This window comes from Meriones unguiculatus, chromosome 10 (genome assembly GCF_030254825.1).
Source record: "Meriones unguiculatus strain TT.TT164.6M chromosome 10, Bangor_MerUng_6.1, whole genome shotgun sequence".
Classification (NCBI taxonomy): domain Eukaryota; kingdom Metazoa; phylum Chordata; class Mammalia; order Rodentia; family Muridae; genus Meriones; species Meriones unguiculatus.
This window is the reverse complement of record NC_083358.1, coordinates 95,139,268-95,151,538: the sequence shown is the minus strand read 5'-3', so window position 1 is coordinate 95,151,538 and position 12,271 is coordinate 95,139,268. Positions and strand designations below refer to the sequence as shown.

Sequence of the window (12,271 nt, the reverse complement as noted above, 5' to 3'; positions counted from 1 at the left end):
ACTACTCAGCAATTAAAAACAAGGAAATCATGAAATTTGCAGGCAAATGGTGGGGACTAGAAAAGATGATCTCGAGTGAGGTAACCCAATAGCTGAACGACATATGCTGTGTATACTCAGTCATAAATGGATATTAGTCATATAATATAGGATAAACATACTAAACTATATACTCCTAAAGAAGATAAACAACAAGGAAGTCCAAACGAAAGATGCTTAATACTCATTCAGAAGGACAAAAAGGATAGAAATTGGAAGCAGGAGAAGAAGGGAACAGGATAGGAGCCTACCACAGTGGCCCCTGAAAGACTACTGATCAATGTATGGAAGCAGAGGCTTAGACCCATAGCCAAACTTTGGCCAAATGCATAAAATTTTGTGAAAGAAAGGGGAGATAGAAAGACTTGAATGGGATAGGAGTTCCAAAAGTAGACCATTAGAGTCATAAAAACAGAGCCTTGTGGGCCCTGAAGAGAATGATATCCCAACCAAGGACAATGCATGGAGAGGACCTAAAACCCTGTCTCAGATGTAGCCTGTAGACTAGTTTCCAAGTGGATTCCCTAGTGAGAGGAGCATGAACTTTCTCTGTCATGAAGTCAGTGGCAGCCTCTCTGATCACTGCCCTCTAATGAGTGCAGCTTTGCCAAGCCACAAAGGAAGACAATGCAACCAGTCCTGATTAGACTTGATATGCCTAGGGTCAAAGAGAAGGGGAAGAGGACCTCTTTTATCAGTGAACTAGGGGTGAATCATGGGAGGAGATGAGAGAGGTACAGTGGGGTTGGGAGGGTATGAGGAATGGTGTTATAGCCAGGTTATAAATTGAATAAATTGTAATGAATGATAATAATGAAAATTAAAAAAATAAAGAAATGCTCAGATCTGCCTCATGTAATTGGCAGCTGGATGGAACTAGAAAAGCTCATTCTGAGTGAGGTAAACTAGAAACAGAAAGACACACATGATACATACTCAAATATAAATGGATATTAGCCATATAATATAGGATAAACATACAAAAATCTATAGTCCCAAAGAAGCTAAAAACAAGGAGCACCCTAAGGAAGATGCTTAATCTTCATTCAAAATGGCAAACAGGATAAACATCAGAAACAGAAGACAGGGAACAGGACAGAAGCCTATCACAGGAGACCTGTGAAAAAAATCTACCCAGCAGGGTATTGAAGCAGATGCTGAGACTAACAGCCAGACTTTGGGCAGAATGCATGGGATCTTATAGAAGAAGGGGGAGATAGACGGACTTGGAGGAGAGAGGAGCTCCACAGGGTGACCAACAGAGTCAAAAATTCTGGCCCCAGGAGGGTCTGTAGAGACTGATAAATCAACCAAGAACCATGTATGGAAAGGACCTAGACCCTCTGCTCAAATGTAGCCCATTTGCTGCTCAGTCTCTGTATGGGTTCCCTAGTAAGGAGAGCAGGGGCAGTCTCTGGTATGAACTATGTTGTCTGTTCTTTGATCACCTTCCCCTGGTGGGGTGACCTTACAAGGCAACAGAGAAAGAGTATCCAGACAATCCTGATGAGATCTGATAGGCTAGGGTCAGATATTGGGGAGGGAGGACCTCCCCTATCAGAGGAATAGAGGAGGGACATAGGGGGAAAGAGGGAGAAAGGGTGAGAGGAAGGAAATCATGGAGGGGCCTACAGCCTGGATACAAAGTGAATAAATTGTAATGAGTAATAATAATATTAATAAATTAAAAAAAAGAGAAATGCTCAAAATCCTTTTTCATCAGGGTTGTTATCAACCTTTCTGATGATGTGCCCCTATAATACAGGTCTTCATGTTATGATGACTGTGAACAATAAAAATTTTTGTTGCTACTTCATAACTGTAATTTTGCTACTATTATGAATCATAACATAAATACTATTGGAGATAGAGGTTTTCGAAAGGTTGAGAACCGCTGGTCTAGACCAAGTGTCCTCTGAGTATATCTGCGGTGAAGTTTCTTGATAATGTTCACATGGGAAGGCCCAATCCTGGTAGCTGGCACCATTCCCTGCATTTGGAGCCTGGACTGTGTCAAAGCCTAGCAGCAAGCACGTGCGCATTTACTCTTTCTCTCTACTATTGACTGTGGATGTGACAAATTTCTTCAGGTTCATGCCAAAGTTTCCCACAATGAAAAATTGTAACGTGAAAGGTAAACTGCTCAATGCCTTCCTTACTTAAACTTTCTTTTATCAAGGCATTTCATCACAGCCAAAGGAAATGAAACCAAGATGGTGCCTAACTTAAAAAAAGAACTACTAAAAATATTAGTTCTTGACATTTTTCTTCTTTTTTGTACTCCATTCATCGATTTGATTATAATTTTGAAATTGTTTTTACCAGCTTAATTTCTCACAAAAAGCTGAAAAACAGAAAGCTTCCTTCATCTAAAATTCTATTGGCAATGATGAATATTCCTTTCTTGACCTGGTGTCATTTCTCTTAGAGAATGGAGCGTTCACAGTGTACATACGGTAGGTACAGAGACAGCAGATACACTACTTCCTCATACAATGGGCTTTGGTGGAAATGCAGTATACTTGGATATCTGGAATTTGAATATGATGGTGATTTGGTTTTTCTTAGCACAGAGCTAGTATTGCCCCTGGAAACAATTATTTATTGGCAGCTTTTTTTTTCTTTAGAGAAAATTATCTAATTATATCTAGACAGTGCTGTAAATGTATAGGAAGCTTGACCTTGAGGAATTCCTTGGTATTGCTTTATATTAATTTGCATGCAGTACTTTGCATGGGGGTGAGAATGGCTAAAATATTTTCTTTTTTTTTTTTTGTTGTTGTTCTTTTTTTTTTTAAATTCTTTATTAATTACACTTTATTCACTTTGTATCCCCCCGTGGTTCCCTCTCTCTCCCATCCCAATCCCTCCCTTCCTCCACCCTCTGCATGCATGCTCCTCTCCAAGTCCACTGATAGGGGAGGTCTTCTTCTCCTTCCTTCTGATCCTAGTCAATTTGGTCTCATTAGGAGTGGCTGTGTTGTCTTCTTCTGTGGCCTGGTAATGCTGCTTCCCCCTCAGGGGGAGGTAATTAAAGAGAAGGACAATCGGTTCATGTCAGAGACAGTCCTTGTTCTTATAACAATGGTACCCACTTGGATACTGAACTACCATGGGCTACATCTGTGCAGGGGTCTTAGGTTATCTCCATGCATAGTCCTTGGTTGGAGTATCAGTCTCAGGAAAGATCCCTGTGCTCAGATATTTTGGTTCTGTTGCTCTCTTTGTGGAGTTCCTGTTGTCTCCAGATCTTAAGTTTCCCACTTCTTTCCTAAGATTCCCTGCACTCTGCCCAAAGGTTGCCCATAAGACTCAGCATCTGCATTAATAGTCTGCAGGGCAGAGCCTTTCAGAAGTCCTCTGTGTCAGGCTCCTGACTTGTTCCCTCTTTTCTCCTTCTTCTGATGTCCATCAAGTTACCAATACAATTCTTTACAGACCTTGTTAAAATATTTTCTAAACTATGTGATGTTCTCAGAACACACTGAATGTTCTTAAGAAGAATATTTCAAAGCTGTTTGAGTTTCCCAAGCTTTTTGGCCTGAATGGAGCTGTTTGCTTCAAGCTGTCTATTTTCCGCTTAGATGACTGTTTTTGAGTTAGAAAATGTTTGCATGCGTTACTACTTTGTTTTCTGCATTTAGTCAATACTGAGGACAGGAATTTATATCTTTTTGAAACTTCAGAAATAAAAATAGATTATATCATAAATACTTCAGAGGGACTACTTAAGCAGTCACTGAAAATACAGATGACTATAAGATCAGGCAGGAAACTGACAGGAAATCAGGTAATGGTAAGTAGAGGCAAGCAGTGCATTCTGGGGAAAGCATGTCCAATTTGTAGGCAAGTTGTGCTGTGTAGACCCAGCAGAAAAGAGTTGCCAGAGTACATGATAGATGCATAAGATCTGAATTTTTGCATGACAGCTGTCAGCGTTATCAAAATACTTTGGAAGCTAGGCAGATGGGTCTGAAGACTGGAGTTACTCTGCAGGCCAGGCGTTTCTCTAGAGAAAGAAATTTCTACAATATGTTTCAATAATTATTGGTTGCTTCTGTGAGGAATTGTTCCATTCAGATGCTATTAAACAATATATGTCAATTCTTACCCTATTTTTTTTTTTTTTTTGGCAGCTTTATCCTTAAGGAAGAAAACAATGACTATGATTCATTTTCAGTTTAAAAAAAAATGCAGTGCATTTGAAGACTTAAGCCCCCACAGAGAACCTATTAATCTCCTAGTGAAATGGTAGCAAAATGTTCCTATTATTTTGCTCACATACAGTTTCCTCAAGACTTTAGCTAAGAGGATTTAATAGGACCCTGTTTAATACTGGAGGAAAGAGCTCTATCTTCTCACAGTGGGGTTTCTTTAAACCACAAAAATAACTCCTGATAGAACTAAAAGCTCTTGATACCCTTAAATATGCTTAATTAGCCCAGATACCGAACACCTAGTCAAAACATATTGTCACCAATTGAAACAATCTAAAAAACAGATCCTAATAATGACAGTTGCTTTGGATGGAGAATGTGCTGAAACCATCCTTACTTCTATATTTTGTTCCTGTGTTCCTGGGCATGTACACTCTCCTCCAAAGGCAAATATTCAGAAAGTAAACTCTGATGTTTGCAGTTGATGCGACTCAACTTGATGTCCCATGAAACATTTTATCTGTATACAAAATGTAATAATGTATTGTCACATTATTTATCAGTATCACTGGTCCCACTCAGCCATTTCCACCAACGTAAACAAATTGAAGGCTTAGGTAGACAACTGAATGAGTGATCTTGACTTCAAGGAATCAGGAGAACTTTTTCTAGGCACTCTGATAAACAAGGGTGTGTGCCTTAAACTTACATCTTGATCTCTGCTTCAATATTGTGTAATTATATGTTTTAATTTTATATTTTTTTTTGTGTGTGTGTATTTTGTTAGTATGCATGCTTGTATATGTGTGAGTACAAATGTGTTCAGGGGCGAGTGTTCACTTGTGTCCTCATGCAGGTGAAAGCTGATATGGAGACTCTCCCTCTGTTGTTCTGTCTTATTCTTTGAGGTGGGGCCTCTCAGTAGAGCCAACTAGCCATTTGGCTCCAGGGATCCCTAGTCTTGGCCACCAGAGGTTGGAATTTCATGCAGGTCACCTTGCTCACCCAACATTTTTTTTTTTTTTTAGTTCTTTGTTTTTTTAATTTTATTTTTTTCTTATCAGCTACATTTTATTTACTCTGTATCCCAGCTGTATCCTGCTCCTTCATTCCCTCCCAATCCCACCCTCCCTCCGTCATCTTCACCGTGCCCCTTTCCAAGTCCACTGATGGGGGGGACCTCCTCCCCATTCATCCGATCCCAACATTTTTATGAGTTCTACAGATCCCTACTCTGGGCCTCTTGCTTGCATGATAAGCATTTTGACTGCTGAACCATTAACACAAACTTAGGTTGGTGTTTTTTTGTTTTTTGTTTTCTCCATCTGCCTACAGTTTTCCTCGTAGCTATTGTCTTGGTCCCAGCTCTTACTGTATCCTTTTACTCCCAGTATTCCCCCTTTCTCTTTATTGTTCATAAATTTCTAATGAATTTTTCATAAATATTTAGTAACTTTATGTCTTTAAGCAAATAATGGTTCCTATTTTTCTCATTTTGTTTCTGTTGTTGTGATTAGATATCCTCACAAAAATCAAAATATGGGAATGGGGTTTATTTTTTTTTACAATTCCAGCTTGCAGTCAACAGTGAGGGAAAGCTTATCAGGAAAGCTTATCATCAGCTACACATGTAACATTTTACATCAGGAGAAAAGAGAAAATAAATGTTCCCAAGTTGCCTGCTTGCTTCTGTTCATACTCACCTAGTTTTTTGTTGTTGTTTTGTTTTCTTTTTCTTTCTGTAACACAGTTCAGGGCTCAGCACATGAAATGGTACCACCCACAGTCAGGACCTTCCCTGCCACCTCAGTCAAGACAACCTCCTACATATATAGCCATAGGCCAACCTAATCAAGATTAGCAAACTCTGAGAATCTCTTTCCAGGTCATTGTAGTTAGTGACAAGTTAACAATTAAAATTTAACCATTATCACACTTTGGAGAGAAGAGATTGTTAAATCCTTAGGGTGTTATGAACATGATTTTTTTTTTCAATGCAGTTTATTCAGGAACCTTGAACAATCATCTGACCCTGGGGAAAGCCAGCCCACAGCTTAAATAGCCTCTGGGAAGCCAACCCCAGTGTGCCACATGGGCAATGCAGATAGGTCCACATACATGGAAGCAAGCCAGATCCTCAGCCTTAGCCAAATGTGGAATTGTTCGTGACAGAAAGCACTCACCATCGGGAAGGTGGAAGGCGGAAACCAGCTCCATCTTTAAGGCATAGCATTCTGCAGCTCTCTACAGTTCCCCCTTTTTGTTTTAGACACATCAGGCAAGAGTAGAGGTCTGATCTCTGATATTAGAAATAAATTGGGACTTTGTACCGATGTTCATGATTCTTATTCATATCTGATATGTAAGAAGCTAGTGAAGTCTCTATCATGTTATAGAAACCCAGTGAAGGATAAATGAATGAAGGGAAGCCATATAAACTCTGACAGGACCTAGTTAAAGCCTCCTTGAACTCAGTTTGGATTCCGAAAACCCTGTCAGTAGAAGCTGATCTTCCAAATAATGAGCATGTTTTATCTCCATTGCCTTCTATCTAATCAAAACTGAAGACCAGCAAAGACACCATATTCAAGGAGTTTGTATTTTATAGTCTTTCAGGAATCTACTTTTTCTTTTAGAACATATTGAAAATTACTCACCCATTGGAATTAAATGTTACTAATATTTGCTTATAAGAGAGTACATACCATGTGTGTCTTTCTGGGTCTGACTTATTTCACTTGGGATGATCTCTTCTAGTTCCATCCATTTCCCTGAAAATGTCATGATTTTCTAGTTTTTAATTGCTGAATAGTATTCCATTGTGTAAATGGAATTTTTAAAAATCTGTTGTTTAGTTGAGGGACATTTGTGTGGTTTCCATTTTCTGCCTATTATAAATAAAGCTGCTATGAACGTAGGTGATCAAATGCCCATGTGGTATGGTGGGGCATTTTTCAGGTATATAGCAGTATAGTTGGGTCTTGAGGTAGAGCTATTGCCAATTTTCTGAGAAACATCCAGATTGATTTTCAAAGTTTATATTCCCCACAGCAATGGAGGAGTGTTCCCTTTTCTTTACATCTTAGACAGCATCTGTTGTCACCTGAGTTTTTGATATTAGCCATTCTGATGGAAGTAAGATGGAATCTCAGAGAGGGGAGAGCGATTGAATCTCACTGAGAAGGGAAAATAGAATAAAAGAGAAAGTGCTTAAAGAGAGAGAACAAGATAGGAGAAGGAGTGCTGAAGGAAATGAGGGTGGAACGCAGGGAGCCTTGTGGAAGAGTGGAGCAGGGGAAAGTATAGAAGGACCTGGAGGGGACAGGAGTTCCACAAGAAGACAACAGAGCCAACTAACCTGGGCCCAGAGAGCCTTGGGGATACGTAAGCACCAACCAAGGCCCATGTATCTAGGTCCCCTACACATATGTACCTGATGGGCAGCTTGGTCTCCATGTGGGTCCTCTAGTAAGGGGAGTGAGGGATATCTTTGACAAGGATTCAGTTGCTTTTTAATGACTTTCCCCTGGTGGGGCTGCCTTGCCAGGTCATCCTGGAAGAGGATTTTCTCAGTCCTGATTAGACTTGATGTGCTGGGAGGGGTAGAGTACCCTACCCTTCTGATGGGTAGGGTAGAGGAAATAGGGAAAATAGGGAGGGAGGGTGAGACCAGGAAGAAAGGAGGGAGGAGACTATTACTGGGTTATAAAATGAATAAATAAAAAAATTAATAAAAGTTATGTTAATTACCAAGCAAATATTATATCAAATTTAAAAATCCTACCTTCTCCTAATTATAGTTGTCAGAATGTCAGGACTTTGGGAATTAGTAAGCAGACATGGAATGGTCTTTTTAGTAGACCATTAGATGCAACATTTTTGAGATGTGTAATTAATTATTTACCAAAACAAAATGTTACCCATTTTGCTCTATGTCTACATATGATTACACAGTCTTCTTCACAATCAAAGCTAACTGTTCTTTCAAACCACCACGGGTACCAGTCACTTAACTCTGTAAGCAGTGGGTCAAACTAACTTGTGTAGTACTTCCTTCTCATAAATATACTGCAAGTATATCTCTGAAAGTAAATGGACAATTTAAAGACTTCTCCATTATACCACAAAGCCATGTATTATGTGAACAGGCACACTGTAATAGTAATTTTGTATCTTTTAATAGATATTTTCTCCCATATAATCTGTTCTGCATATATTGATAACTCAATAATAATTGCTAATATTTTGTAGGAGCATGTACAGAACTGTGACAATAATTTATAGCAAATTATTAAGTCATTGTGATGTGACATTAATTAAAAATATATTTTAAAATTAAAAAAGCTGTAAAGGCAGAAAATTTTAACATTGTGGATAATATAATGGGGTGTGTAAAATAGTTTTTTATTTAAATTCTATTTCTACCACGTAGTAACAGTTTATTTATTTTATTTATGAAGATATCACAGCTGCCTTATATATAGAATGTTTATGTAATGTTTATATATTTGCATGTTTGTGATGATAAGATCATATGATGCATGTACAAAGTATAGGTGAAATTAAGAAATTTTAATTAGTATTATATATTACTGTTTTAAAATTAAAACAGGGAACAAGACAGAAGCCTACCACAGAGGGCCTTTGAAAGACTCTACCCAGCAAGGTAGCAAAGCAATGCTGAGACTCATAGCCAAACTTTGGGCAGAGCGCAGGAAATCTTATGAAAGAAATGGGAGATAGAAAGTTCTGGAGGGGACAGGAGCCCCACAACGAGAGCAACAGAGCCCAGGGGACTATTCTGAGACTGATACTCCAACCAGAGATAACCTAAAACCCCTGCACAGTTGTAGCTCATGGAAGCTCAGTCTCCAAGTTGGCTCCCTAATAATGGGAATAGGAGCTGTCTTTGACATGAATTCAGTGGCTGGCTGGATCTTTGATTACCTCCCCCTGAGGGAGGAACAGCCTTACCATGCCACAGAGAAAGATAATGCAGCCAGTCCTGATGAGACCTGATAGGCTAGGGTCAGAGGGAAGGGGAGGAGGAACCTCCCCTCTCAGTGGACTTGGGGAGGGGCATGGGAGGAGATGAGAGAGGGAGGGTGGGATTGGGAGGGGGCTACAGCTGGGATACAAAGTTAATAAACTGAAATTTATTAAAAGAAAATAAATTTTAAAAAAGAAAAAACTTAATATTAAAGTAAAAACTGGTACTCTTCTGCATCTTCAAAAATATTTGTGTTGACTATTTATTCTCATACAATAGAGTCATCTGGGAAATGTCTCCATTAGATTGACCTATAGGCAAGTTGGTGGGTGCATTTTCATGATTAAAAACTGACCATGGCCTCCTTTTCCCCAAAAGGCTGATGGGGGAGCAAGCAAATTGAGCAAGTCATGGAGAACTGATCAGTAAACAACATTTCTTCATAATCTCCCTTCAGTTCCTGCCTCCAGGTTCCTGCCTTGAGTTATTGCCTTGGCTTTCCTGGTGACAAGACTATAAAGTGTAAGATGTAACAAGTCCTCCCCAGAGCTGGTTTTTGTTCTGGTCTTTATCACAGCAATGGCAAACGTACTTAGACAGTATTTGGTTGTATCATATTTGGTTATAAATATTCATTATAAACACCAGGCAACACAGCTCTGTTATGTAGAGAATGACAAACACAGGTAGGAACGTAATTTTTTTTTTTTCCTGGAAGAAATTACATTTTTGACAGTGTTTTTATTGTTGTTGTTTGCTTGCTTGCTTTTTTGTTTTTTTGTTTTGGTCACAGCCCTTTATTGAGGGTCTCGGCTCCGACATCCGGTCAGCTGCAACTGCACCTCACAGAAGGGCCACTTCACCAGTTTCACTTTGTATTTGCACTTGAACTTGGCTCGTTCCCGGGCTCAACCATGCTTTTCTTCTGGAAGCTCTTGAACCTGTCTCAGAGTATATTACCTCTGGCTTCCGCATCCTGAGTGAGCCAGACAGCTGGGAGCTGCACACCAAAGTCAGGGTCCTGGTTCTTGAGCCAGCCCAGCCTGTGGGGCTTGTCAGCCTCTACCTGTCTCTGCATGCACCTCTGTTCCCTCTTCCCTGCTAGCACTGCCAGCCTCTAGGCCGCCTGGGCCTTGATCCCACAAAGCCTGAAGGGTTCTTGATGTTGGAGCCCTGCTGCACCCACAGCTTTCAAGCAGCCTTCTCTGGCTGCGGCTGCTGCTGCTGCTCTGTCTTCTCCATCCTCTTCTCAGGACCAGCAGAAGTTGTGGGTGAGGTCTTGGAGGCCCCATCGTCAGCCTCTGGCTGTTCAGCACATCCTCACCATCAAACTCCTCCAGCAGACCCTTGCACACCTCCTTAAACACAAGACTCTAGGTTGGCAGCTTGCTCCGTCGTAGGCAGCTGTCCCTCCAGCTTTCCACCTCTTTCTCACGCTGGAGCTCTACCTCGTGAAAAACTGCTGGGTCTTGTGTACCTACATGAGCAATTTGCCCCGCCTTGCCTCTTTTTCCCTTAGTTCCTCCTTTAGTATGAGCTTCTTGGCATGGGGGACCTGGTATACAGGGATGTCTTTGGGAGCGGGGATCTTACAGTGATTCTCAAGGGCAAGGTCAACCTGTAGGGGTTTCTTGAGACCCTGTGACTCCTTCTGGACCCAGGCCCCCTGCCTGATCAGTTTGTTCTTTTCTCTTGCACCCAGTGACCACAAAGAAGAGATTGTCATTTGGGGCCTCTACCAACAAGCCACCGGTAGTGAGTTCCTGCAGGTCTTCCAGGAACTAGCTAGCCCGAGCAGCTCCTAAAGGAGCCTCCTCCAGCTTCTTGTTGGGGGCACCCTGCCGCTGCTGACTCAGAGTGGGATCCACTGAATTGGCCACAGCGCTAGGAAGCCAGAGTCCTCGCGGCTTTTTGAGCCATGCTTCTCACTGCCACGGTTACTTCCTGCCACCATCTTCTTAAAGGAAAAGCTTGGTCCTGACAGTGTTTTATAGAATTGTATTTTAACAGTGGAGTGGTTCTGATGGCCTGAATGTGGGTGAGCTGACCCCGGGAGGCATGAGAGCAGGAGAGATAACCCAGGGTGGCACTGGGTGAGTTATCTGGGACAGTGCTGGAAAGCTTGCGCTGGTCGGGTGGATACAGGAGAGCCTGTGGGCTGACCAACTCAGCTACCAGACAGGCCCATATCCAGGGCTTTGAGTTAGCTCACCAGAATATCTACCCCATCTATGAACTGCTGAAGCATATGAAGGGTCCTGTAGAACCCCTGCTGCAGGGCTCTCCATGACAAAGTGCAACAATAGGATAACCAGGAGGAGTTCCAGTGAAGATTCAGTATCAATGGTATCACAGAAACCACAGGCAAACCAGACCAGTGACTCATTGCAGCAAACATTTGCTAGTAGCCATGTATGGACAAAAGGGTATATTATAGGACACACTATAGTTTCTACAATGAGCTTTTTTTTTTAGGCCTTGTTTTGTTTATTTTATTTATTTATTCTTGTTTGTTTTTATTTTCTTTTGTGAGGAATGTTGCAAGGGCAGAGGGCAGATAGGAATGGATGAGGAGATGGGTGGGACTGGGGTGCATGTTGTGAAACTCACAAATAATCAATAAAACGTTTTTAAAAATTATGTGTTTGTGGCATAGATATTAGACTCCTAATTTAACTAAGAGAAGCAGGTGTTTATGACCACAAGAAGACTTTATTGGAGTGGCTATTTTAACCTTAACCACAGCAGCCACACAAAGGAAATGACATTAATATCCATCAATAGGTGAATGCTACAGCAGGCTGTGGTATAGTTACACAGAGGGATGCTGTTAGACAAGGGAAATGAAACCAAACCCTAAATATTGTTACTACATATGGAGATGGCGAAAACAGTAAACGGAGCAGAAGAAGCCATGTGCATGTCTGATTCCAATATTAACAAAGTTCAAGAGTAAAAAATGAATTCATAGCAACGGAACTGTACAAAAACTGACTGGCAAAGAATATTTGTGGATAGGTGAAAATGTTGCGTATTTTGTTATAGGTAGCAAGTCTATATGTTAATCAATTTATATAATTAAAAT

General features: G+C 40.7%; 1 pseudogene; it reads right to left on the bottom strand.

Annotated features, from left to right (window-relative positions):
* Positions 1 to 9,983: 9,983 nt before the first annotated feature.
* On the bottom strand, positions 9,984 to 11,140 carry LOC110562989 (ribosome biogenesis protein NOP53-like; annotated as a pseudogene).
* Between the last annotated feature and the right edge of the window lie 1,131 nt (positions 11,141 to 12,271).